At 43.7% G+C, this 27573-nt stretch overlaps 1 long non-coding RNA gene across 1 annotated transcript; it reads left to right on the top strand.

Annotated features, from left to right (window-relative positions):
* Nucleotides 1–12746: 12746 nt before the first annotated feature.
* LOC137432056 (uncharacterized) lies at nt 12747–16257 on the top strand. Its single transcript, XR_010985390.1, has 2 exons — nt 12747–12825; nt 15906–16257. It is a non-coding gene; the product is annotated as an uncharacterized LOC137432056 (long non-coding RNA).
* The last annotated feature ends 11316 nt before the right edge of the window (nt 16258–27573 follow it).

A 27573-nucleotide genomic window follows, 5' to 3' on the forward strand; every position in this document is an offset into this window, starting at 1 on the left:
TCAGCCTGGTGGAGGTGTGCCATTCTAGTTACTTTTGTTTTTAGAAGCGACCTTGGAAAAATGCCACGACAAGCTATCTTAACATTAATATACACATTAACATGAACTTAGAATTACCATTTAGAATCCTCTAGAATTACACTTTAAAACCCTTTAGAACTCCTTAGAATTACCCTTTAGAACCCATTACAATTATCCTTTAGAACCCATTACAATTATCCTTTAGAACCCTTTAGAATTACCCTTTAGAACCCCCTAGAATTACCCTTTAAAACCCCCTAGAATTAGCTATTTGAACCCTCTAATATTGCATTTTAGAACCCATTAGAATAATCCTTTAGAATCCCCTGGAATTACCCTTTAGAATACGCCAAAATTACCCTTTAGAACCCTCTAGAATTAACTATTTGAACCCTCTAATATTGCACTTGAGAACCCATTAGAATAATTCTTTATAATTCCCTGGAATTACCCTTTAGAACCTGCTAAAATTACCCTTTAGAACCCTCTCGATTTAGCAATTTGAACCCTCTAATATTGCACTTTAGAACCCATTAGAATTACCCTTTAGTATTCCCTGGAATTACCCTTTAGAACCCACTAAAATACACTTTAGAACCCTTTAGAATTAAACACGGTGGGTTGGAATGGTTCTTCTTCATTTTTGATGGAAGGAAGGACATAGCCTAATACTGAATTGGCTTCACCGCTTTAAAATAAAAACAAGTTGGTCTTACTTGGACTGTGTAAGATAACTGCTTTATTTGTCATGTCATAGCTGCGTGGCATGTGCCCATGAGATCTCATGTGAGCCCGTTCGAGTCCCAAGGGTATATAGTATTTCACAAAACACGGAACCAAGCACACACACACACACATACACACACACACGCATATGGAGCAGGAACATAGTGTTGCGAGGGGGCTCCATAGTTAGACCGTTTAAGTGTAGTATGCTCAGTGTGTTTTGAATAGCGGTTACATTGACATGTAACACTAACAGGGACCTGTCAGGTGTTAAGTCGTTTGTTACACGCGATGCTGAGGAGGCAGAATATGCAATTTATAGACAGGTTAGCTCTTAATATGTGGGCATGAACACCTCATGTGGTAGGCGGGGCTAGTAGGCGAGAACTTCTCATGAGAGACTTCAAAAACTTCTTATCTGTCTGGCCATCACTATCTGTTTGGCCAGTATGTGTCCGTCATGGTGACATAATGTGCAGTGGAGATGGAAGTGCCATCCTGGAATTATTTTTTATCGGCGCCACACCCGCGGGCGGAACGAAGAGAGCAGATAACTCTGCCCAAGAGGAGGAGAGATGGGGAGAGACCTCGCGTGAAGGGGGGATCAAGAGAGACCAGGATAGGAATAAGAAGGGGACTCGTTGCTTAGACCTGGGAAAACAAAAACCTCGTGTGGAAGGACAGGCAAAACTGTTTGGAATGGACCAAGTGTGGCTTTGTCTTGGATTGGTGGAGTGTGGAGGAAGAGGACAAAGGCACCCCCAGGAGGCCTTGCTTAAAAGAAAAAGGGGTCATGAAGCCTGGTGGAGGAGGTGGTTCATCGCTGGCATTCCACACAAAACACAATGTTCTTCATGCTCGTTTTGGCTCTTGGTCTGTATTAATCTCGCACCTGGATCCCGAAGTGATCTATATTTAGTCAAGCGGCGACCCTGCGCATCAGATAAGGCAAGTCTCGCCTGCAATTGTTTTGTTGCACGAGTGTGATCTGTTGCGCCAAGTGGGTTAGGAATCATTATATTTTCAAATTATTGTACATAAGTTTGAATATTCCCATTTACCTCTTTGTGTCCATTTGACCTGCTTGGTTCTTCCATATTTGTTTATGGCGTCTTGTTACCCTTTTCCCTGTTTATTTTACAAATAAATCCTTTAAAAGGAAAAAAAAAAAAAATACGATTTCAGCTATCTGCTTCTGTTTCTGTGTGCCGCCATTATTTTGGCCCAATTGAAGCTCCTTGGTGAACAGTAAAGTTTGATTTAATGAAAGAAACGCAGTACAATAACTAATAAAAAATTGTTCAGTCAATCTTCCGAGTCTAACTCTGCTGTGGTTCCTGGTTTAATGGGAGCTTCAGACGTGACAATAGCATCACATTACATCTCCTGTCCTTTAGAATGAAAATCCGACACCTTGTACGATGAACTGCTTTGTCAGGCCAGAGCTGCAGGGCTTGTTCTCGCACGATCTGTTTGAGTCGCAAGGGTATGTGGTATTTCACAAAACATGGAACCGAACACAAGCATGGAACAGGAATATAGGATTACATTACAGTAATCTTCAAGCCACTTGTTACTTGTGCAAACATAAAGGTACACCTTTGGTCTGATGGGGTCCAGCCTGATTTTTAGAACTTTTTCAGAGCGAGACCCGAACGTCCAAACACCTCTCTTTGCCGCCACAACACCCGCCCTGTAGTTGGGAAGATGCGAGAAACGCTCAGACTCTCGGTCCAGAAGGTGGCAGCCGTAAGCTGGATTTGAACGTACCATCCATTGTTGTTATTTATTTTGTAGATTCCCATCATAGAAATGCTGGAAATCAAAGCAAAGTATTTCTGACATTCACACATAAATCCTTCATTTAGCTGATCTTCATTCGTTCAGTCCAGACTCTCCGCTCTGATGTTTCATTCATTAAAGGCTCAGTGATGGAGCATTATGGGGCAGCTGTGGCGGTTAAAGACCCGGAAGATGAGCCCATTACAGCGTTTGGAATTTGTTCAGCCAATCCATTTTTCAAGATGTTTCCAGATGATTTTGTGTGACTCGTTAGGCCGTAAACACATGTATTGATTGGTTCCGCAACCTGGTTGTGCTGACCATCAGCGTCCCCCCTCAAATGATGGATAGAACGAATAATTCTTCCCGTTGAAATGATGGCGGAGGATTTTACAATACATGCAACAAGCTTAATAATGTGTGTGTGATGAGGTCCATAGGATCACCATCCAATAAAATTACAAAATGCACCCATTATAGTGGGTTTGACCAATTAGCCACACCTGATCCTGTACTCACCTATCTATCACACCTGATCCACACCCACAACTAGTGGTTCTTCTTTAGCCATCAGAGATCTACATGATGGCAGATATGGGTTTTTTTATTTATTATTTCATTGGAGTTGAGAGATTTTGGGCTAATTTGCCACTTTTTAATTATTATTTTTAATTGACCGAGATCTTTATGAGTACCCTCCATAATCATGGTCTTTGTGAAGTCGCCTTACATCATCCTGCTTCCTAGATCTGGTGAGATGACCTGAAGCAGTGGTTCTCAAACAGTGGGTCTTGATCCGCAAAGGGTACTTGAATAAACCCAGTGTTTCCCTCAGTAAAATGGGGTTTTTTGTCCCCCGTCGCACCGCGGAGTGAAAGGGGGACTATGGTTTTCCCCTCCGTCCGTGTGTCCGTCTGTCCGTCCATCCGTCCATCCGTCCGTGCGTGCGTGCGGGCGTGCGTGCATAAGCGAAGGACCGCATTCGAATTTGGTGGGTGGGTGCAACCCACGGCAAAATCCAAGATGGCCGCCGCCATGTATGTCTGATGCCACGTATGTCTGAAACTTGTGCGCTGAATATCTTGAAAAATAAGTGAAGTACCAACTTCTAATCTGGTGGGTGGGTGTATCTAGGCATAAGGAAGAACGCTATTGAAAATTGGGTCGCCACGTCAAAATCCAAGATGGCCGCCGCCATGTATGTCTGAACCTTGTGAGCGGAATATCTTGAAAAATAAGCGAAGTACCAACTTCTAATCTGGTGTGTGGGTGTATCTAGGCATAAGGAAGAACGCTATTGAAAATTGGGTCGCCACGTCAAAATCCAAGATGGCCGCCACCATATATATATATGTCTGAACCTTGTGAGCGAAATATCTTGAAAAATAAGCGAAGTACCAACTTATAATCTGGTGTGTGGGTGTATCTCGGCATAAGGAAGAACGCTATTGAAGATTGGGTCGCCACGTCAAAATCCAAGATGGCTGCCGCCATGTATGTCTGAACCTTGTGAGCGGAATATCTTGAAAAATAAGCGAAGTACCAACTTCTAATCTGGTGTGTGGGTGTATCTAGGCATAAGGAAGAACGCTATTGGAAATTGGGTCGCCACGTCAAAATCCAAGATGGCCGCCTTGCGTCCTTCCACTTTGTCAACTCGCATCACTTCACCGACGGGGGACCTAGGCGTAACGATTTTGCACTTGTTAAATCTCCATCCCTGTGCTTTTTACGGCGTAGCCCGTAGGGCAATGCTGTCTGCAACAACGTTTGTCTGTCCGTCCGGTGTATGTATGTATGTATGTATGTCCCTCACAAACGTCCACCAATCAGAGCTGAGGATCTGGTCACATGACAGGGGGACAGCAGATCCTCCACTCAGCAGATCCAAACCCGACTACACCGTTGTTAGACTATCGGTCTTGTTTTTTTATTTATTATCATTTAACCCTTGTAGGGATAACAGGTGATCTGGAGGTGACCAAGTACCAGGATGGGTGGGTCTTCGAGTAAATCCGGCTGGGAAACACTGGCGTAAAGGTACACACACTCACCTGTGAGCCATCCAGCCTGGGTTCATAATCCCGAGCCAGGCTATACGTGTAAACTGTTCGTTATCCTGGTGTCTCGCCGGTAGGGCGAGCCATAAATGTGTGTGCCGGTCTCGGATGGACGCTAAACTAGGCATCCCGTATATTACTTGGTGGAAGGTAAAGACAACACAGCCGTGCCCTCGGCCAATGAATCCACTTGCGTCCACGTGCTGCAAACGGAAGAAGAGGAAGAAGAATCCTGCTCACCAATCTTGTGAAGTCGATGACTTCCACCACTGCAGCTTTCACTTTGCAGCCAAGATTTCATCAACACATCCACCTTCGATTTTGCTGAAGATCAGAATACGGATTCGGATACGAAAGTTATTTAATTTTTAAGTGATTCTTCACCATTGAGAGATCCGGTCAAAAACGAGATATAACATGATATTTCAAAAAGTTATGGACGAGTTATGACTAAACTTGGTGGATGAGTTTGATAGATGACAAGAACAAGCCGATTAGATTTTGGTTCAGATCCGAATCCAGATCCGGTTTATTAGTGGGATACAAAACGTAAACTGTTCAGCCTGGTGGAGGTTAGTGCTCCACCGAGTGTTGTTCTCGTTTCGTTATGATGGTTACCATGGTCCGTTCTGTGTTATAGCTCCTCCATGAGCCTCGACTCTGTAAACAAAAACATCCTTGATCTCGCTATTCAACTGACCTCACATCATACTGGCAGAGTTTATTAAATACAGAACGTCTTTGTGAGTAACCTGATCCTCATGATGAATCCCATCGTAATTTAATCACACAATCAGGTTCTTCAACTACCAGGAGATTTGTGTGAGCAAAGAGGCATCAACGTGCTGCATTCGAGAAAAAAAAAAAGACTGTTTGTAAATGTATTACAGAATGCTTGATTATAGCTCCTTGTCAACCTTTCAAAGTCCAGGCTTCTTGACTCACCTGCATTCCTTGTGTCTCTGTTTTCCTACCTGTGGATTTGCCTCCCCTGTGATGTCCAATCATGTGCCTCTGTCCACTGCTTCAGGGTTTAAGAATCATTCTTTTGCTCATCCTTATTTTCCTGCAATGCTTTAAAAAAAAATAGGTCATCTTTGTTTGACTGTCAAATGTCTACAAAATGTCAAATCTCCATATTTTAAAAATAGGTATTCTCTTCTGCCCTTTCGGTTCAAACCACCTCATCCTCTGTTGTGTTTTGCTCCTCCGTGAGCATCGGCAAACTTTGTATTTATTTAAAAGTCTACAATACCCACAATCGTCCTGTTCTCGCCACATCTCAAAGCTCACCTTCAAAACTAGATGTCAACCGAGTATGGTATGCGGGGCCTTTTTTGTTTATACAATGCGATGTGGAATATGCCTCACCTTTTTGAGCTAGGGCTCCAGCACTTCACCAGATACGTCTTGACATTTTGTTGAGTGAACAGCTCCAAGCAATGGCATCTCAAACTCCGCAGCACAAGCCACGGCCATACTGCTTTCTAAATGGAAGCTTAGCAGTTTATCAGTATTCTTTCACTGATTCTCAGGTCTTTAACCGTCTGCCTTTATATAAGTTGCAAACGATCTTGTATAGTGTATACAATTATACCTCGATCTTGTGTACAAAAAATAAAAATAAAAATACATTGTTGCGGTTCTGAGAAAGTGTACATATTTGATTAATAAAGGTTAAAGGTTCTGCCCACATAGTTAGTCCACGAGCAACATGTAGGTCACCTTAGAACGTTAGTTATTTCTTAGTATATGTGAGATAAGGCCATTTCCAATAGTTATCATCTGCGTTGTGTAAAATAAATAAGAGTAGGTCCCGTTCCATTGTGCCTCTACCCTCCAAATTCCACCTCGTTGGGCAGAATCCATCCCGCGCCCCATTTGATAACTCGCAGTTTGTTACGCTTGGGATGCTCGCAGTTGTTAAGCTTTGGCTACCAGCAGCGTATGCTGCTCTTGGTTTGCCGGTTTGCTGGAACTAGCCCAGTGACACGATGTAGGCCCAAAAATGGGGTGGAGTGGCCACGAGGCTGAGATCGGATCGGCAGCAGGGGGGATGGTAAGGGCCACCAGCCAATCAGGGCTGAGGCGACATCGCCTGACAGGGTGTGGCTAGAGGTTCGAGAGGGTTTGCTAAGCTACGCGCTATATAAACGCGCGCGCAAAGCCCTCTGGAGGACTTGCACTTCTGATTGAGAGAATTGAGATCCCACCAAGGACTGTGCGAAAGGGACTGACACCGCGGCACTCATTACAAAGGGCTGATGCGCTTTACAAAGGACTCGCAAGTGAAGAGCGTCAAAGGACTATTGGAGAGTATAAGCACTTCGTGAAAGCGGCGCATGGTTTGAACTATACTGGGAACGAGTATAGAGTGCCGATATATCTATTACGTACGCCAGTGTAATCGCCCAGCTTACCAATCCCCCCCCGTATAATTGTCCGATCCGCGCCAACGACACGCGGAGATCTTGCCTGCCGTCTACCATCTTCACCGCTGTACGAGTCGGGGACCGGAGCAAGCTGTGGACGCCATCCGTGGACCCTCAACCTGACCATCTACAACCCCCCGTGTGAGTCTGAGTCTGAGTGCGAACGGGCCCCTGTCCAGGAATAAGTTAAGACTGTTATAAGGCTGCCCTGTGTATCTGCTTCTTCTTCTTCACTGTACATTTCTTCTCCTCCTTCTCCTTCATTGTACAAAGTGTAATAAATTAATTGTTCTTCCTTTTTTCCTCTTGATTCGACCGTTCTAGTGATTTCTCAATTGGGCAAGCGTGGCACGATCACAACCGCTCAAATCGGGTTTAGTACCTGTTAACGGCCCGAATCGCGGCTCGCTATCGCTCGGCGTGTCCACTAAAACCGTGGTTCGGGTGGGGTTATTTCCTTGTTTCCCGGGAGGCGCTGGTAATTAGGTAATAGGACTAATTCGACCAACCACCCTATTCAGTGCTGACCGGAAGGAACGTGATAGCCCCGGATCGCGTCGGCTAGATAAAAGACAAGGGGATGAATCCCCCCTTGGTAAGGGGAAGGCTGACGTTTGAGATCCGCAACAATATATACCCAGTCCCTCATCTTGTATGTATTGCAAACCGTGGTGTCTGTCCATGCGTTTGTCTGTCTCCCCTTTATGGCGGTCACTTCCCGTGCTGCGGTTGAAAAGCTGTGCAGGCAGGCAAAGCTCAACATTCACTTTTGAAACTAGAATGACACTCAGTAGAGCGCATACCTCCACCAGGCTGAACAATTTATGTTTTGTATCCCTCTGATAGGCCGGAACAGGAGCGGACCTGAACCAAAATCTAATCTGCTCGTTCTTGTCACCTAACCACCTCATCCACCAAGTTTTGTCATAACCCGTAGACCACTTTTTTAAATATTTGCTATATATAATTTTGGCCCCATTTCTCAAGAGTGAAGAATCACTTTTAAAAATTTTTTAAAGTCTTGTATCCGGATCCGGATCTGGATATTCACCAAAATCAAATTGATTCGTCGTTGTCACACACCCAACCTGTCTACAATGATGGGAGAACAGGCATGAATAATGTTGATGCCAAATTTTATTTCGCAAAGACAAGTCCAATCTCCGCCGCCTGATGTTGCACAACCATTTTGTGGTAGGCAGTATAAGTAGCTAAGATCTTTGTCTCTGAGTGAAACCAAGAGCACAACGCAATTCACCTTTTTTAAAGCCCTGAAATAATTTTAATTGACATAAGAAGAAGAAGAAGCAGAGCAGAGTTTGGCCTTTTTTGGGCAGCATGGTCCCCTTTTTTTGAAGCAATGTTTTATGGCCGGATGCCCTTCCTGCCGCCAACCCTGTTAGTCGCCTCTTGCGACGCACAGGAAATTACCAGTGAACTGGTGCTCAATTTGCCAACCTCAGAAGGATGACAGGCTGAGTCAACCCCCCTGGTGTTAATTCAGCGATCGACGGGGATTCGAACCCAGGATCCTAGTATCCCAAGTCGGCACCCTAACCGCTAAGCCAACACCAGGATAGATTAACTTAAACCTTTCCTGTCACTGGGAATGGGTACTTTTGCTTGGTGTTTATATCAAAGGGAGGCGCAAAGCGCCCCTCCCTCTATATAAGGGATCGTTTCTCTGTATGCAGCTTTTACATGGGGACTTAAGTAATGTAATGAGTAATGCTCTAGAAAAGTTCATGTAAAGGGGCATCCTACATCTGGCAAATAAAATACATTTACTTCTTCATGCAGCTGTATGAATCAAATTGGCACCCCTTTATATGAACTTTTCTAGAGCATTACTTAGTTCCCCCTCAGAACACAAGGGTAGTCCAGCATGCACACGAGACTTTTTGAATGCCCCTTATTTTGTATTGTTTGGCATTTTCTACAAACTGTGGAATGTCCCTTCTTTTCTCTATTTTGCCACATGGCACATACCCTTATATAAAGCGGCCTTTACTATGCCTCTGTCATTTTGCCCAATAATCTTTTGTATTCCTCGGAGTTATGTTCATTACTGGAGTAATATGAGGGCAGGACACCCTTTGTGGAAAAGTGTCCTTATCTCTCTCCTCTTTTCGTGTTCAATCACTCCCTTGCTTATTGGGTCCCACTGCCGCCTTACTGTCAGTTCATACCGTCACCTGGCTATTCCATGAGCCTCTCCCATGAGTAGAGAGAGAGAAAAAAAGAGTTCTTTGGCTAATGGTGAGAAATTTCAACTGAAAAACATTCAAATTCCTGAGCTAAAGGACAGAGGAGGAAGTGTAAATGCAGCGGGGAGATTTTGCCCCACCTTTACCGACAGGATAACCTTGGCTCACCTTACTCTACTTTCTCTCACTTCTTGTTTTGGAATGAAATCCACGACTTTGGTCGTCATGCCGGTTGGTGTCAAATTTCAAGGTGACAAGACACAAGACACTTCATGTTATGCCCCTTATATTTAATTGTTACCCCGGTCTGCCTCAATCTCAGCCTCTTTGCCGCTTAATCTGCTATCCGACATTGTTCCCACAACCTATGTGGAAGATTTTAGCTTTTTTTACTCTACGTGTGTATAATATTTGCAGAGGTAAATTAAGGATTTATTTTTGTAATGGATTGAAGGGAGGGTTATTCTTGGCAGAGCAGCCACTCCGTGTCCTCATTAAATTCGACCTCTACTCGTGGCTCTGATCTCAGCAGGTTGCGGCATGTGCCCTGGTCATGGCAACAGCCTGCTCCAACCTGTTCCAGTGGGTGACCTGGCTCATTGGGACTGAGCTATGACGCAAGCTCCTGCAGTGTTAGGGCTTTACTTTAATGGCGATACATTGCCGATGGGTATTCACATGTGGAACAAAGCTCCCTCTGTGCTTCCCTATGAAAGCTTGTGTGCTTAAGTTGTGTGCTATGCTCTTAGCCCATTATCCCCTTATCCATGGGTGTTTTGAGTAGAGCCAGAGCATGGTAACACTTTGCTGCATAGTACGATGAAACATGTTTTGGGAGTATGTTTTGGTATTGAAGGGCTAAGCAGGGGCATGAAAAGCGATAGAACTAGATTGATGATGGAAGAATCCTCCAATTAGACGTAAAGGAGAAAAATAATGTGACAAGGTGCTTCATGTGACTTCCAAACAATCCTGTCATCCTGACAGATGGAGATGCAGATGCAAGTGACGAGAACCATAAGTATATCAACAATGCATGCAATTCCATGCTTACTATGTTATTTTCATTGTGGTCACCCTTAACTTCAAGGACTTCATTCATAACGATTTAAGAAAAAGAAGAGGTTCAGTCTCTTGAACTTTGAGGCCTAACTATTAGCTATGACCTTTCCTGGGTCAATACATTGCAAACTCCTATATCCACTTCCTTGGCACACCTGAACTCCTATCCACCTACAAGGCCTTCATCTGCACCTTGATGGAGCACTGCTCTCCGCTCTGGGTTGACTCCCCTGCCTCACATATTGCTCAACTTGACGCCATGGAAACCAAGGCCTTCAAGATTATTGGAATCTCCCATGATAAGGCTGAGTCTACGGGCCTATCACTTTGCCATCGCAGACAGGTCAGTGGTGTCTCTGTCTTCTTCCACCTCCTATCTGGTCTTGCACCCTCTGCTCTTTCCGTGCTTTGTCACCCAAAGTTTCTGCTGGGAGCACACGGTCCACCGTCATCTCCCTTCTGGTGAAACTACCTAAATCCAGGATCACTGCTCTCCTCCACTCATTCGTTCCTCTTTTTCCCACCTATGGAATTAACTTCCACATTCTCTTCAATCTCATTGTTCCCTCCAAGTCTTCAAGGCAGCTGCATGCTCACTGCAATCTCAAATCATCCCCAATCCAAAACCATGATCTTTTCTACCCTCACTAAACCCCCACCCCACCCCAAGCTCTTCTCCTTCCAAACTGCCAGATTTTCCCTCCTGAGAGTTTCCTTCAATACCAATTTTGTCCGTTCCTGCTGGCTGTCGCGCATTCCTCCCCACACCCCACACCCATTATTTGTCCAGGTCTCCCTCTATTTTGGCCTTTAGTTCTGCTGTTGGTGTTCCCCCCACTCTCTCTCTCTCTCTCTCTCTCTCTCTCTCTCTCTCTCTCTCTCTCTCTCTCTGTCTCTCTGTCTCTCTCTCTCTCGCTCTCTCGCTCTCTCGCTCTCTCGCTGTCTCTCTCTCTCTCTCTGCTGTTCCATTTGCCTTGTTGCGTCCTGATACGTTCAGTGTACTAGTTCTTCCACACGCCTCAATTATGTGTACAAAAAAGTCTTTTCTTTTTTTCTTTTCTTTTTGTATACAAGATCGAGGCTCATGTAAGAGCTAACATTAATCACAAAAAAACAAAAACGGACACACAGAACATACAATAAAGGGAGCGGGAGATAAGATGGGGAGAGACGAGGGAAGAGATGAGGGAAGCACACAAGTACAACAGCGGAGAACAGGAACATCGGGAGATCTGTGGGAGGGAGAGGGCTTGGGGGCAGAGGGCATGGGAAAGGGAGGGGGGGGGAGAAGAAGAAGAAGAAGAAGGTCTGTTAACAAATCAAAGTCTTACTTTTCTTAATGTCTGTTTTAAAGCATTCCTTCCAGTATCTGTTAATAATTCATCATCCGCAAATCAAATGCCATGGAAATAAAACTTGAGACACCAGAAATCTCACTTTGATCCAGGTCAGTGCAGATTGATACTTTGAGCTTTGGGATGAAACGTATTTTAAAATATTATAGTTATTATTACGGCTTTGTGTATACTGTTATTAAAACTTCTCTTACCTCTAATGCCATCGCACTTAGCTGGCAGAATATCTCGGAGGCCTTTGAGCAGTCAAGCCTGGATTTGAATCTTGACCCAGCTATAAACTGTCACCCTGGTGTTTCACATCCATCAATGTGTATGCGCAGTCCATTGGATGGACGTTAGGCCAGAGAACCAGTCTGCCAGCACTTGTTTGTCAGCCAGAGAACCACTGGTGGACATTAAAGATCCTACCCACAATGCAAATCTTGAAGGGTATGTGAGTTATCATCGGTACCCCAACTCTGGGCAAATTCCAAATCGCTGCCTTTAAATGCTGGTAGAAAGTGGTCTGGTCTTCTTAAGTATCCCTTGACACCAGGTTGTACTGCTTGCTATCCAGGGAGTGCGGTCGTTACCTGAGCAGCAGCTCCTACACTATAAACAAACACATTCCCAGGTTGTTTTGCTTGTCACGAAAACCATGTTGACTATAATAACTTGAACCATTCAACATCATGGTGCTTTATGATGTCAACTGCACAAAATGTAATAATTTTTCACAAGTACACAGGAGCAATTATTTTGAATGAATACCGATTGTGATAGAAAAATAATATGACGGTGTTATAAGAGAATGAACAATAGAGACATTTTGTGTTTGTATTCCAGATAAAGTGGTAAGGACAATGGACAGGCATCTCATGGGTTGCATTTTTACCTGCGATATGTGGCAGAACAACAAGATACCTAAGATAGTAGTGCACCTGTACTTTTGGAGCCATTGAGGGAAGAGTGGGTTACACACACAGACGGGAGAAGCAAAGAACATCAAAAGAGTTGAGGTTTGCAGTAAACCTGGATTTTGGGAATTTAATCAGGAGGGGGAATTTGGGATTTTAACACGTGTGTCCTGGAATTGCTGGGGGCGTCAGTAAGGTGGGAGAGCAGAGGACTACACTGGAGGGGAGTTGGTGAAAAAGAAGAAGAAGAAGAAGAAGAGGCCAGAAACTTGTCTGAAATGGTGAGAGCAACGTATCTTGTGTTTCGCCCTTATCGCGCACGATTCCAGTAATGTCTGGAGCTTGAGATTCCACAGACTTCTGGATTCCACAGGATGTTACTTGGCAAACTTTTCAAACCTTGCTGTATGGCTTTTCTCAGTGCAAGCTTATAACACATCTATTTAGAGATAGGAATGTTGTGTTGTGCTGCAGCAACATAAATGAAAGATTATGACGGATTGTTTGGGTTTTTTGCTGTACAGTATTTCCAAATCAGTACAAACATTTCATTCTTTTTTTTGGCATTGTTTATTAATTAATTAATTGGTTAATGAGTTCACAGCACTGCCGGTAGTGAAATAATGGTAAAAATGTTGCAACACTGATGTGTTTACTAAATGTAAAGAAGAGAAGGAGATGATAGGAGTAAGGAGGGAAGAGGAGTTTGGACAGAAGTGAAACGATGTTTTGGGAGATTAGAGGTGCAGGTGTGAAATGAAGGGACATGATATGGTGCATTCTGGTCACTATTTGCCAATACACTGGGGAAGTTGTATTTCCACCTTTGGCTTTCGGAGACTGCCTCGGTGTGACCTTTAGCGTCCACACTGTCTCTTTTGATGTAGAGCAGGTGAGCTATCGAGGATATCTTGTACAAATCACAAATTCATGCCCTACCCTACAGGGTTAGGAGAGGAATTCGTAATTGTATTGTCGTGCCCTTTTGTATCCAGAATAGCAAGAATTGAAAGGCCAGTGAATGCTGCATCAGCTGTATTGCCGTGCCCACATGAAATGATGTTACCGACCAGCCAAACTCGTAAATTGACTCAAAGCCATACATGCCTATGATAAGTTATAGGACAACTAGCAGGAGTACCCGGTGATGTTATAATCCTATTGGCATTTTGAAGAAATGAATTTTGTTTTGTTTTTTCGATTTTTTTGTGGGTGCCTAAAACACTGCCCTGCACCCACTAAGGAAAATCTATTTTTAATATCATAATTTTAAACACACACACACACTAATAGGGGATAATTATATATTTTTTCACATTGCTACAAAGGCTCAGTCACCATAAAGCAAATATTTAAGGATCCCAAAAAACCGAACTTTTTTGTTTTTTTAAAGAATTTTTCGCCTAAAACACTCGCCAGCACTCACTGATGAACCTCCAAAAGTTTGACAAAGATGCGTTCAGCCATCTCTGAGAAAAACGGTGACAGACAGACAGACAAACAGCTCTCTTATACTTATAGTGTAGATGTAGAAATGCAATGGGGTCGAATTTATCTCGTAAAATTACTAAACTTTAAAAAGATGTACAAGAAAGGCTTGAAAAACGAGACTGGAGCATATATTTCATGATATTAAGCAGTACATCATTTAATGTTGGTGTTGGCTTAGCGGTTAGGGTGCCGGCTTGGGATCCTGGGATCCTGGGTTCACAATCCCAGTCTATCGCTGAATTAATGCCAGGGGGGTTGACTCAGCCTGTCATACCTTCTGAGGTCGGCAAATTGAGTACCAGTTCACTGGTAATTCCCTGTGTGTCGCAAGAGGTGACTAACAGGGTTAGTGGCAGGAAAAGCATCTGGCTGTAAAACTTTGCTTCAAAAAGGGACCATGGTGCCCAAAAAAATGCCAACCCCTGCTCTGCGGGGAAAAATGGCCTCGAGAGGTGGTTCTTTCTTCTTCTTCTTTGATAATACATCTTCTATCTCCAATGTACATAAATAATATGATGGTCCGTTTTTCCTGTTTCACTCGTCTCTCACTGTTTTGCGCATGCTCACAGAACTTGTAGGACATAACTAACAGTCTTACAATTTCACATACGACATTTACATTTTCTTGCAACTTCCCCTCTTATTCCTTTCGGCCTGACCCAAAATGGGCTTTTGTCAAAGCGTTTGCCATGCTGGATGACGTCATGAGTCACGACATTCCGGAAGATGGCACTTCAAGTCCAATCATCACAGTTCACAGGATTGTTGTTCCCTCCATTTCTTCTGTTTGTCACGACATTGTTACCTTTGTCACCGTAGGTGTATGGGGGTTATGTTTTTACCCCTATGTGTTTGTTTGTTTGTGACCAGAATATTAAAAAAAGTTGTGGATGATTTGAGTCGGTGACAAGAACAAGCCAATTCGATTTTGGTTCAGATCCGAATCCAGATCCGGCCTATCAGTGGATACAAAACATAAACTGTTCAGTCTGGCAGAGGTTTGCGCTATACCGAGTGTTGTTCTAGCTGCTGTTATGCTGTGGTCCTGACATCCTATAAAATGCCATTCAATCCCATGACCAGTCCATGATGGGTATATCTACTAGCAGAAATTAAAAAGACTTACTCAAACCAAAATATAACAAAACAAGGAAAATAATTGCCAAAATTGAATTCCAAATGGAAATTCCGATCGGGTGGATGACAGAAATAAAGACTACAGTTCAATTAAATAAGTCAGTGGTTACTCAGAGAAGTTATTGATGTGGAGGTAGACCAGTCTTGTCCACAGCTGGCTGGGAAAAGCACGTGAGGCCATGTATGGTTTCACCAATGGTGGACAAGACATGTCTGCATTGGCAGAAATTGCTGGAAGTTTCATTGAAGTAAAGCCGCTGTCACACCTTGACGTTTTAGCCAGCGTATGCCGACGTATGAAAAATTTGGCGAATACGCTGGCACACGTCGAATACGTTATGGGTAAGTTTTGTATACGTTAAGAGCACGCTGAAGCACGCTGGCATACGTCGTAGTACGCCGAGCTCGTCGACAAATTTTGTGCATGCACAAAATTTGTCGACGTATGCCAGCGTATGACTCACACGTTCCGCATACGCTGGCCATAGGTTGTAGGCACGTTAGGCGATCGTTGACACACGTCGACACACGTTCAGGTAATTCATGTTTACATAGCATATATTATACAGTATACAATGCAATTTAACTTTTAGCCTATGCTTATAAACATTATATGATTTACCTTAAATGTTATATGTATCATTATATTACTTTTTATTGTACAGCGCATTAGAATATATGTTTTTATTATAGGTGCGCTTTATAAGTAAATAAAATCAAATTCAAATTCCAGGTACTCAGGACTACAGAACCAGCAGCTTGACCGGGCAGAGAATGAGAACCGCGACCTTGTTCCAGGAGCATGGCGAGAGGGACATCACTTGGAGGATACACAGACAGCTACTGGCCCCAACACTGCCTCCAAGGACGGAAAGAAACAGAGGAATCTCCTCAAGCACTGGGTTAACTCCCCAGCTGGCGCAGTTCCGTGGCAAGATAGGATGATTTAGATATTTGTATTACTGCATTGTTCAGGCAATAAAGTAAGATGCCTCTTGAAATGAACATCGTATAAAAAGCTTTTTTTCAATTATGCACTTTGCAATATACATGTACAATTCAACAAATAAAAAATGTTCTTGTTACTTTGTAATACGTTTGTATTGACTGTACATTATATTATAATACCTTTTTCAAAGTGTATGAATAAACATATATATTTATATGGACCCAAAGGGAGTCAGTGATTCGAATTCGAAGATTCGAAGTTTTCTTCGGCATGACGGTGATGTTGACACTTCGATGTCTGGTGCGGTTATGATTTGAATCGTCGAGCGGCAGCCTTTTAATAGGCTACGCCACGTGATCGTCGGCGATACGCTGCCGCGTGCTATGCATAAGTTAGACTATCGTTGGGCATAAGTTGTGAACGCTGACAACACGCTAAGCATTCGTTGGTATAAGTTATCTATAAGTTATCGAAACGTTCTGTGTACGTTACTAATACGTTATGCATACGTCCAACTCGTTAGGAATACGCTATTATACGCCCAAAACTGAAAAAAACATCGATAGTTCAGCGAACGCCAGCGTTTTAGATAAATTTTGATACGTCGGCATACGCTGGCTAAATCGTCAAGGTGTGACAGGGGCTTAACATATGATGTTTAATGGTGCATTTATATTTGCGGGTAAACAGAGGAGTGAATAGCGCATTAACTGTGATTTTATTGCTTTATGACCCAGATTAAATGGCAATAAAAGTGGGAGATAACGTTTATAACAGACGGGCTTTCAAATAAGACTTACCAGAGTTGTCACAAAGTGATCTCTCCTTCCTTTTAATTTGAGATCGAGGAAAGATATTTGTGTTGATGAAAGAAACCTGATACTTGCTCTTCCACGAGCCTCGCTCTTGTAAAAAAAAGTTTTTTTGGAAAGTTTTAATAATTAGAAGACCCACACCCGATGGGAGCGTAGGGGCAGAAAGGGTCATGTTATTAACCCAACATATGTGGGTTATATCGAGTACAGTAGATGTTCGCTCAGTTCTGTAAGTAAACCTCACTTCATGGATGTCAGGATTCCTCCAAATTTCTTCATTTAGTGTTATAAAGAGCATTAGCGACTGTTTAAAAAGCTAAGCATACGTGTTTGTGGTGTATAATATTTGTACTTCCTGCAGAAGCCGTTGCTCCCACAGAAACGCCATTATAACTATAAGCTATTCATACACATTATCACTTCAGGAAAAACGCCTCGGGGAAGCGGGGCATTATTAGTATTAATATTGTTTTGTAATAGCCGGCGAAGCCGGTGTTGTCAATAAACGCGTACGTATTATGTCGAAAACCAGATTATGCTGTATCCCTTGGCTTGACAATTCCGAAGCGCAATGGAGGCCGCCATCTTGCAGATGCGGAAGTATGCATAACAAATTGAAAACGTTCAATAGGAGTTTCTTTCACCCGTCTTTGTTTGATTCACAATCTTATGCACCTCCAATTTATTATTAAAATACTTTAAGACCAACCTCGGCCCGCACGGACCTGGTTATCTTCAACGAAAAGCGTCACCAAACACCGGAACCAATGAGATTCGAGCATTTGAAAAAATATTTCTAAAACCAAATCACGCAATGGAGGCCGCCATCGACCGGATGCGGAAGTTTGCATAAAACAATTGCGAAAAAGTTAAATAGGAGTTTGTTTCACCCATCTTTGTTTGATTCACAATCTAATGCACCTCTAATTTGTAATTAAAATATGTTAAGACCAACCTCGTTATCTTCAACGAAAATCGTCACCAAACACCGGAACCAATGAGATTCGAGCATTTGAAAAATATTTTTAAAAAGCTTATTACGCGTTTCGGAGGGTGAAAACGGCGTCATATATTCTAAAATTGACGAATAATTATTTTTTAGAAATCTCGCGGCCGAAGGGGATAGTTTTTCACGGCCGGAAATATCCGAAGTTGAGACGGAGTTCACCGAATTAATCAAGAAGTAAATTTTATCAATTTTAATCTCATCCAGAATGCAAATGGTACCTACTACACCTACTACACCTACTACACCTACTACACCTACTACACTGACTACACCTACCTACTACCAACTACCTAACCTACTGATGCCACAGTGATGGGTAAAATAGTGGCAAGAGCCGGCTCATTGCGGCTTTGCAGTCGGGTACTAGTAACATTGACAATATGCGATTATCATTAATTTTGTTATTAAAAGCGTCTTTGGAAAAACGCCACGATACATCTTCTTTGGAAATACGCCACGATAAAGCTAATTTAACATTTATATACACCTCAACATGCGTGTTGACGTGTTTTGAAATATGACAGAAAGCATTGAACTCGAAATTGTAAAATCTGTCTCCATGTTTTAATATTCTACCTCCACCTTCCAGATGGCTTCTGCTTTTGTATACTTGCACAACAAGAACATTGTGCACCGGGATATAAAGGTAACCAACGGCACCACCGTGGACCGTGATATGTTCTGTGTAACACACTGCGATGAAATATTCGGGGTCGCTCTCGGGTGGAGAAAACTCGCTCGAGGTGGAGAAAACCCCCTTGGGGAGGGGGGGGGGGGGAGTGAATGCACTACAACTTTCATTGTGTAACCCTTTCATGTTGTCAGGAAGGTTCATGCTGCCATCCTCTCTGAGCTATATAGATTATAGTAGACCTTGGCTCGGGCCCATTAGTCTTTTGGTGATAAGCATATGCAACATATGTGGGCGACTGCAGTCCCTCTCAGTTTGGTGTTAAACAGTAGTAGTGACTGTTTGAAAAGGTAATCATACGTGTTTGTGGTTTTTAATTGTTTATACACATTAATACGGCATTTGTCCAAGGAGGAAAAACTCCTTGGGGAGGGGGGATGTTATTCAAATTAATAGTTTTGTGATAACATTTATATTATGCTATTATAATTGGTATTGTTATTAGTTTTGTTATTAGAAGCGGTCTTGGGAAAACGCCACAATTACCTCTATTAACACGGTTATACACCTCAACATGGATATTGCCCTTGGGCATGGAATGGAGGTCTTGTAATAAACCTGGAGGCGCAATGCGCCATTTGTCTCTACCAGTCCACCCCCAGACTCTGTGAGGGGCAGGAAGGGTCATTCCTCTTTGGGGTATGTAGATTACAGTCAATCTATGGGCAGGTCTCAAGAACATTTGGTGTGTGTTCATTTACCAAGTTTCTTGTGAAGAGATCGCCAAGTGGTTTAAGCATTTGAGCAAGCACATCATTCCAAACCGTTAAGGAATGGCTAGCTTGGCAAGCACTAGCTAGCTGCTTGGTAAATGAGCACATCCCGATCTTCTCCCTTTCAGTTTCGTATGAAACAGCAGGAGTGAGTTTCAAAAGTTCGTTACGAAAAATTATATGGCAGCGGCAGAAAGGGTCATGTTATTAACCCAACGTTTGTGGGTTATATAGAGTACAGTAGATGTTCGCTCAGTTCTGTAAGTAAACCTCACTTCATGGATGTCAGGATTCCTCCAAATTTCTTCATTTAGTGTTATAAAGAGCATTAGCGACTGTTTAAAAAGCTAAGCATACGTGTTTGTGGTGTATAATATTTGTACTTCCTGTAGAAGCCATTGCTCCCACAGAAACACCATTGTAACTATATGCTATTCATACACGTTATCACTGCAGGAAAAACGCCTTGGGGAAGCGGGACATTAATAGTATTAATATTGTTTTGTAATAACATTAAGAATATGCGATTATCATTAATTTTGTTATTAAAAGCGTCTTTGGAAAAACGCCACGATAAATCTTCTTTGGAAATACGCTACGATAAAGCTAATTTAACATTTATATACACCTCAACGTGCAACCCCATTGACGGCAATGGCGGGAAAACTCGCTCGGGGGGAGAAAACCCCCTTGGGGAGGGGAAATGAATGCGCTACAACCTTCATTGTGTAACCCTTCGTCATCCTGTCATGTTTGGTTGAGATTGGATACATAACGACAGAATGTATTGGCGTCAAAAATTAATCAGACAGACGGACAGACACAAATGGCGTATTTTAGTTTGTGATTAGTGTGAGCGAAGCCAATGCGGTAGAATAATTTTCCTCCTGAAATCTTTGCTTTCACCAATTCCACTGCGATTTGTTCGATTTTCCTCAGAAAAATCACAATATCCTCAGTGTGCAGTGTTCGGTTGCACGAATGCCTCTGGCAAGAGCTCCAAACTGTATTTCCATCGGTATGTTTGATGAAAAAAGTCGATGACAATGAATCATTCAGGGGCGGATTAACAATGGTATCTGAGGAGCACACGTCGGGGTTCCTTCCTCATGGGAAAGTTAACAGTTGGAGAGTTAACACCTCCACCCAATCCTCCTGGGTTATGTTCCATTACCAATCAGGTTGGTATCGCTTGCCAAGCCAGCCGTTCTTTATCAACTGTTACGGATTCGTAACTTCCGTTATTGTGGTTTTCACCCCCTTGCCGTAGTTCTGATATTATGTACTATTATTATCTTCAAAAGGTTTATTATTCAGGAATGGTTATCTAAAGTTAAAAAGGTTAACGTAAAATGATACAGGAAACCGACCTGGAAGGAAAAGGTGGTGAAGAAGAAGAAGGCGTAAAAAGACATTTGAAAAACGGGGGATTCGGAAAAGCGCGGGACCGAGCATGGTCGATCGTACATGGCGAGGGGACTTTGAGTCCTTGAAAGGAATCTCGGGCGATCGGTGTTATCGCTGGAATTGTGGAAAAGCCTGCGAAGCCAGGTACAGGCGTGAGGTTCCGGAGAATCTTCGCCGCGAGGCCGCGGCTCGAGTGAGAGCCGTCCGCCATTTCGCCCCACGCGCTGCCTTCATCGGAAAGGGTTTTTGTCGCGTCGGCTGGGCTTATCCTCTGGTGGTTTGCCAGGGACGGCTGTGCAATACAGCGGCGTCTGAAAATTGCCCTGCGGTTCGCTGATTGAACGGTGCAGGTGCACGTCTGGATCGCGTCTTTGGGAGTTCCCTTTACACGTCCATTTGCTGTTAGTGTGGATCACGTGACAGTCCACGCCTTGCCTACACCGCCTTACTCCCCACCTTCCCGTCGCCTCATCTCCGTGGAGTTACAGAGACATTGAGAAGGGCTCGGTTTCAGTCCCTGGGGGGGCGGGGTACCGTGAGTTTGAGCTAGGTTACCCTCTTAAGATCTTGATTGAATGGTTGATTGCCACAATTATTGTATGGTTCTTCTTGTGTGCTTTTAATATATTATTTGTTCATTGACAACCAAGGGTGTGGTTTCCTTATTGATTTGATTGTTTCATTTGATGGTTTCATGGATGGTTTCATTAGTGATTGATTTCGACACGGAATAACATCTATATCTTTCTGCCGGGGTTCCTCTCGGGGTTCGGAGGTTGCCGAGACCAGGAGATTGCAGAGGACCCCGTAACACAACCGTTTCGTTGGAGTGCTAGCTTGTGTGCTTAAGCTACTTGGCGAGCACTCTCCAAGCTTTTTGGCAATGGAACACCCCTGCTCCCTCCTCTGGCTCCATCTCCCATTGTCCTGCTCCCCCTTCCTCCTGATTCCCGGTCACACCTCCTGATCCACACTCACCCTTCCACCTGCTCCCCTCTCCCTCTTGTCCTGCTCCACCCTCACCATCCTCCTGCTCAACCCTCACCATCCTCCTGCTCCCTTTACGGCTTGGAAACAAAGTAAGGAGGATGCATATTGAGTGGAAAAGTAACGCCATGAAGGTGGACATATTGCGGCTCAGACATTTCATTTCTTTTACATCAATACATACATTACGCTCCTGCAGGATTGCTAAAAAGTGAACAAAATCACTATTGAGTAGCTCTCCTAAGAACCAGCGTGTCAGATTTGGACTAAAGTACCAGATTTGGACCCACATTCCAGATTTGGACCAATGTACCAGATTTGGACCAACGTACCGTAAAATGGGGGTGACGTACCGTAACAGCAAGGTGAATAGGGACACAAACTGAAAAAAAGTTCGGAAACTTTTTTCGCTGAAAATTGATAACCATACTGATTTGTTGATATTTGGGTTGAAAGTGTTCTCTTGTTTTAAAAAAAAAGCAACTTATAGTCCCTATTAACCCCATATATGGGTTAAATAGGAATAAATAGGATTTTTATGGCTGTCCCTATTCACCCAGTTTTACGGGTGAATAGGGACAGTCACTAATACAAAAAAATAATAATCAAGAAATAGGGACAGTTTGGAGAAACCTTTTATCCCATATTTTTTTCATTGGCACGATGGTTTATATTATGGGTGCATATTATGTGCATCCATCTGAGCTATCAATTTAGCAATAAGTTGGAAACTCAGGATTGTTTCTTGATTATTATTTTTTGTATTAGTGACTGTCCCTATTCACCCGTAAAACGGGGTGAATAGGGACAGCCATAAAAATCCTATTTATTCCTATTTAACCCATATATGGGGTTAATAGGGACTATAAGTTGCTTTTTTAAAAAAAACAAGAGAACACTTTCAACCCAAATATCAACAAATCAGTATGGTTATCAATTTTCAGTGAAAAAAGTTTCCGAACTTTTTTTCAGTTTGTGTCCCTATTCACCTTGCTGTCCCTATTCACCCCATTTCACGGTACCAGATATAGACCAACGTACCAGATTTGGACCAATGTACTAGATTTGGACCAACGTACCAGATTTGGACCAACGTACCAGATTTGGACCAACGTACCAGATTTGGACCAATGTACCAGATTTGGAGAATCTGCATTGATTCGCTAAGAGAACACGTGTTTGATTCAGAGGCTGAAAATAATCACAGCTTCACACTGACTCGTAATATCTTTGAATGTTGTCATTGTAAAGTCCGATTCCATCACCAGGTGAGAACAATGAATGAACAGTAAGGTGAGGTGCCCATCTGGAAAAAGTACAGTACAGCAAGGTGAGGTGCGCATCAATAAGAAGTACAGTACAGCAAGGTGATCTTGTTCTCTCGTCAGTCAATAATAACAGGTATCTGTCATCAATATAGTTTATGGTGGCTCACAATCGAGCGGCAAAATACACTGTGGTTATCAGATCAAGTGGCTAATCAGACCGCTGCAAGTGGCTAATTTGTTACTGCCAGATTTCCAATGGCGTTGTTTGGGTCGAGTGTTAAATTATTAGTAAAGTTACGTAATTTTTGAACGACCTCCATAATGGGGTTAAACCATCTGTGTCCGTGTAATGAATCAGCTCGTTCTGATATAACCGTGGCGGAGGCTCACATGGATGAGAGATGTCGAGTTCATCTTTTTAGTCCTTTCTGTCTAGTCCCTGGTGTTGGGCTAGCGGCTAGGGTGCCGGCTTAGGATTCCTAGGATCCTGGGTTCGAATCCCGGTCAATCGCTGAATTAACGCCAGGGGGGTTGACTCAGCCTGTCTCATCCTTCCGAGGTCGGCAAATTGAGTACCAGTTCACTGGTAATTCTCAGCCTGTCATACCTTCCGAGGTCGGCAAATTGAGTACCAGTTCACTGGTAATTCCCTGCTTGTCGTTAAAGGCGGCAAAAAGGGTTGGCGTCAGGAAGGGCATCCGGCCGTAAAACATTGCTTCAAAAAGGGGACCGAAAAACAACAACAACAACCACAGTTCCCGAAAAAGGCCAACCCCCGCTTGCGGGGAAAAATGGCCTCTAAAAGGTGGTGTCTCTTCAATGTTATCTTATTCCCCTTTGCTTAAAAGCACTTTTCACTCCAAAACATGATCATGGTGTCATTATGCCTTAAGCTTGTTCTTCCTATACCTCTTTAATTTTCCTCATTCTCTATATCTTCATTGAAGAATACACTTCTTCGTTTTTCTTTTAAAAGCTTTTTAAAACATTAAAATGTTTCACTTTCCTTATTTCTCCGGCATGAGTACCCCACGTATTCTTCAACACGATGTAGTTTTCCTCTTCCTCCGGCTATGTCTCCTCATCTTCACCTTCCTATTCTTCTTCTTCCTCTCCTCCTCTTCATCCTCTCTTCCTCTACACAAAGCATATTTTGCAAACCTGTCTCCCACCGAAGCGCTTGCTCTGTCAACCCTCTTGCGGTTCCTAACAGAACGACCTTTTCCTGTGCCTTGCCTTCAAGCAAAATTCCTTCTACACATCCCACGATCTTTATCTCAGCGCCAGTCTGGACTGGTTGTTGTATTGATATGTGGGTACAGAGGCCGCTCTTTCAGGTCCTGCTCGAGTCGCCATTTTGACCGTGTTCTGTTCGTTGTCCGCATTAACTTTACAAGTACTGACCTGGTGGTAGCGTTTCATCTCACGCCATTTTATCACAGTCTCTGGATTAATACCCGGCAGGTGAGCGTTGGCCAAATGACCGACTTTGTGATCCGTTTGTTAAAACTGCGATTGAATTGACAACGTCCTAAGATGGCGGCCTCCAGTCGCCCGCCAAAAAACTGGAGGCTCTCCACAATGAGATGATATCATTCGAATGTTGGAGACAGAACATATTGTACAGACTGGAGGTCTGCTACACCACCAAATCATCACGGTGAGGTGCAGTGGTTCGGCAGGTTTAGATGGGTTCATGTTTGTGCATGTGAACTCTTCTCCAGCGAAACCAAGTCAAGTCAATCAAATAAAGGAACTGGCGGTTTAACGTGATTGAGGATCTACGTGGTTCGTAGATCTACGTGGTTCGTGGATCAACGTGGTTCGTAGATCTACGTGGTTTGTGGATCTACGTGGTTCATGGATCTACGTAGTTCGTGGATCTACGTGGTTCGTGGATCTACGCGGTTCGAGGATCAACGTGGTTTGTCGATCTACGCGGTTTGTGGATCTACGTTGTTCGAGGATCAACATGGTTCGTGGATCTACATGATTCTTGGATCTGCGTGGTCCGAGGCGCGACTTGGTCCGAGGCGTGACTTGGTCCGAGGCGCGACTTGGTCCGAGGCGCGACTTGGGCCGAGGCGCGACTTGGTCCGAGGCGCGACTTGGTCCGGGGCGCGACTTGGTCCGAGGCGCGACTTGGTCCGAGGCGCGACTTGGTCCGAGGCGCGACTTGGTCCGAGGCGCGACTTGGTCCGAGGCGCGACTTGGTCCGAGGTGCGACTTGGTCCAAGGCGTTACGTGGTCCGGGCGCGACGTTGTCCGAGCAACTATGGCTTGCTGTGGGTGTATTATTTTGGGCTTTGAGGTCAAAATTGGTTGTATTTCGAATAAGAAATTCAAGATGTCGTCTTGTAGGGGGGCAACATGGAAAGAGCCATCATTAAAAAGTCATTTGAATCACAAGGAAGGAAGAAGGTAAGTGACAGTAAACCTGTTACTAGAAAGAGTAGTGTTGGTGCTGATGCCGAGGACATGACAGAAAAAGTAAAGGAAGGTACTTGGTCAACTGTAAATGTGGAAGCTGCAGTTTGGTAGTGCTTGACGATTATTCAGCCATTGGCATTGAGTGTGAGGTATGCAAATACTGGTTTCACTGTGCATGTCAGAATGTATCGAGGAAGCTTTATGAAACCATTGATGCATTCCAGAATCCCAGAAGGATGATGCAGATAAAGTCAACTCAATTTTGAAGACCGACTTGGAAGTGGAGAGCTAGGAGATCAAAACTCTGTACAGACTTGGTAAAAAGAAAACAGTTGATGCTGGCAGCTCCAAACCATTAATAGTTGTCACGAGGCAAGCTGATGATACACGAGATGAGATGTTGCAGAAAATCAGAGGTATTGGCAGCAATAGCGGAGATTAACCAGTACAGATATCCAGAGAACATACAAAAGGAGAAAGAGATTATTACAAAGAGCTACGTCAGGAACTGAAAGAGAGAATCATGCGGAGAACCTGTTTACTCGGAATGGAAGGATAACGCGGGGAATTTCTCATCCCCATGAAGGAACCACTTATAGCCCAGCAGATATGTGAAAAAATTGTGCTTTTGGTGATACAAGCATGAAATTTTGAACACTGATAGAGCATACTACTAGGAAGATTTTTGGATATAGGGGCATTCAAATCTTTTCCTAGGGACAAAATGGCGGCCATTTTAAAAATGGCCGTTTACGGATAATAAGATACACAGTACCGATGTCTATAAAACTAGATTTACTTATTGCTCAAGCACACCTATGATGTTTTTTTCACGTAAACAGGTTGTAAGATCATAATTAAATGTCAACAAACTCACATAACATTTATTTGGTCCTTATTCTTTACAAAAATAATTACTTTTTGAGCTATTTTGAGCAAACTCCAGAAACACAATGGAAATGAAGTGAAAATGCCACATTAACGCTGTGGAAGTGACTTTCACTATAAAACAGTCTACAAAACAGTCTTCCACATGTTTGTGTATATGTAACAGGTGTGTTATTCCTCCTGTATACTATCGTGTGCACTCCCCTGCACAGTGACACAGAGCTGAGCACTGGAGTGCGGCCTTAACACACTTGCACTGTTTCCTGCAACCCTTCTTGCATCCACATCTAATCAATTGTCGGCATGCCTCAGTTGCCTCTGTGAGGGTTGTCCAATATATCCCCCAGCCGTTATTACTCTGTTTCCAACCCCATTCACTTGGCGATGGGAGCTCAGGTGCGCAAATCATCATCTGGCCCCAACAAAAGCCGGCTTGGTAGGCAGCTCTCTTGATGTGTTGTCTGAGGGCTTCTTGCGTTGGTGGGATAGCCTCTATTGATCTACCAGTCTGGGTGAAGAGATGCTTGCGGGCATCGTTAACATGTTCCTGGCTGCTTGTTCGATCGTAGAGCAGAACAACAAAACGCTCCAGTGGATCCATGTTGTCATTTGCAGTTGAAATGGTTGGTGTGGCAGCCAGTGCGCAGAAAGCTGAGGTGACCTCATCATAGGCTTTCCATGTTTCCCATGCTGTTTTCTTCCCCCTTCCGCCGAAGCAGGACACGGTGTCACACCCAGTGAAGGCGTGGAAGAATGGCAACCCTCGGCACTTGTTTGGTCCCAGTGCCACAGCCATCTCGTGAGCTGCCAAGTGCCTGAAATTCTTCCCTGTGCCAAAAGCAACCCAGAGTTCATCGATGTCAAGATATCCAGTTGCTGCCACTGCAAGGATCAAAACATGTGTCCACTGTGCGGATTGACACCTTGGTATAGCCCTGTCTGACTGCATCTTGGACATGGAGTAGTATCCTTGTATCTGCCTCCTCGTGACTACACGGGGAAAGACCAGTAACATCTCGTGGCTGTGTACAAAAAACTGCTTTGTGGTTTGTGGTGACGATTTGCTTGTCAGTCTCAATGTTTGCTATCCTCGTTGCTAGAAAGTCAAACAACTCCACCTTGTTCTCGTCTATGCGAAGGAAGGCCTGCCAGTTTCGAGGGATGGAACTAGATGGCTCAACTCGTCTCCTGGTGCCTTTACCCCTCGTCTTCCTGGTGTCGGCTTTCAAACTGTCTGGGAAATA

The sequence above is a fragment of the Myxine glutinosa genome, chromosome 8, assembly GCF_964187855.1.
Source record: "Myxine glutinosa chromosome 8, kmMyxGlut1.1, whole genome shotgun sequence".
NCBI classification, from domain to species: Eukaryota; Metazoa; Chordata; class Myxini; order Myxiniformes; family Myxinidae; genus Myxine; species Myxine glutinosa.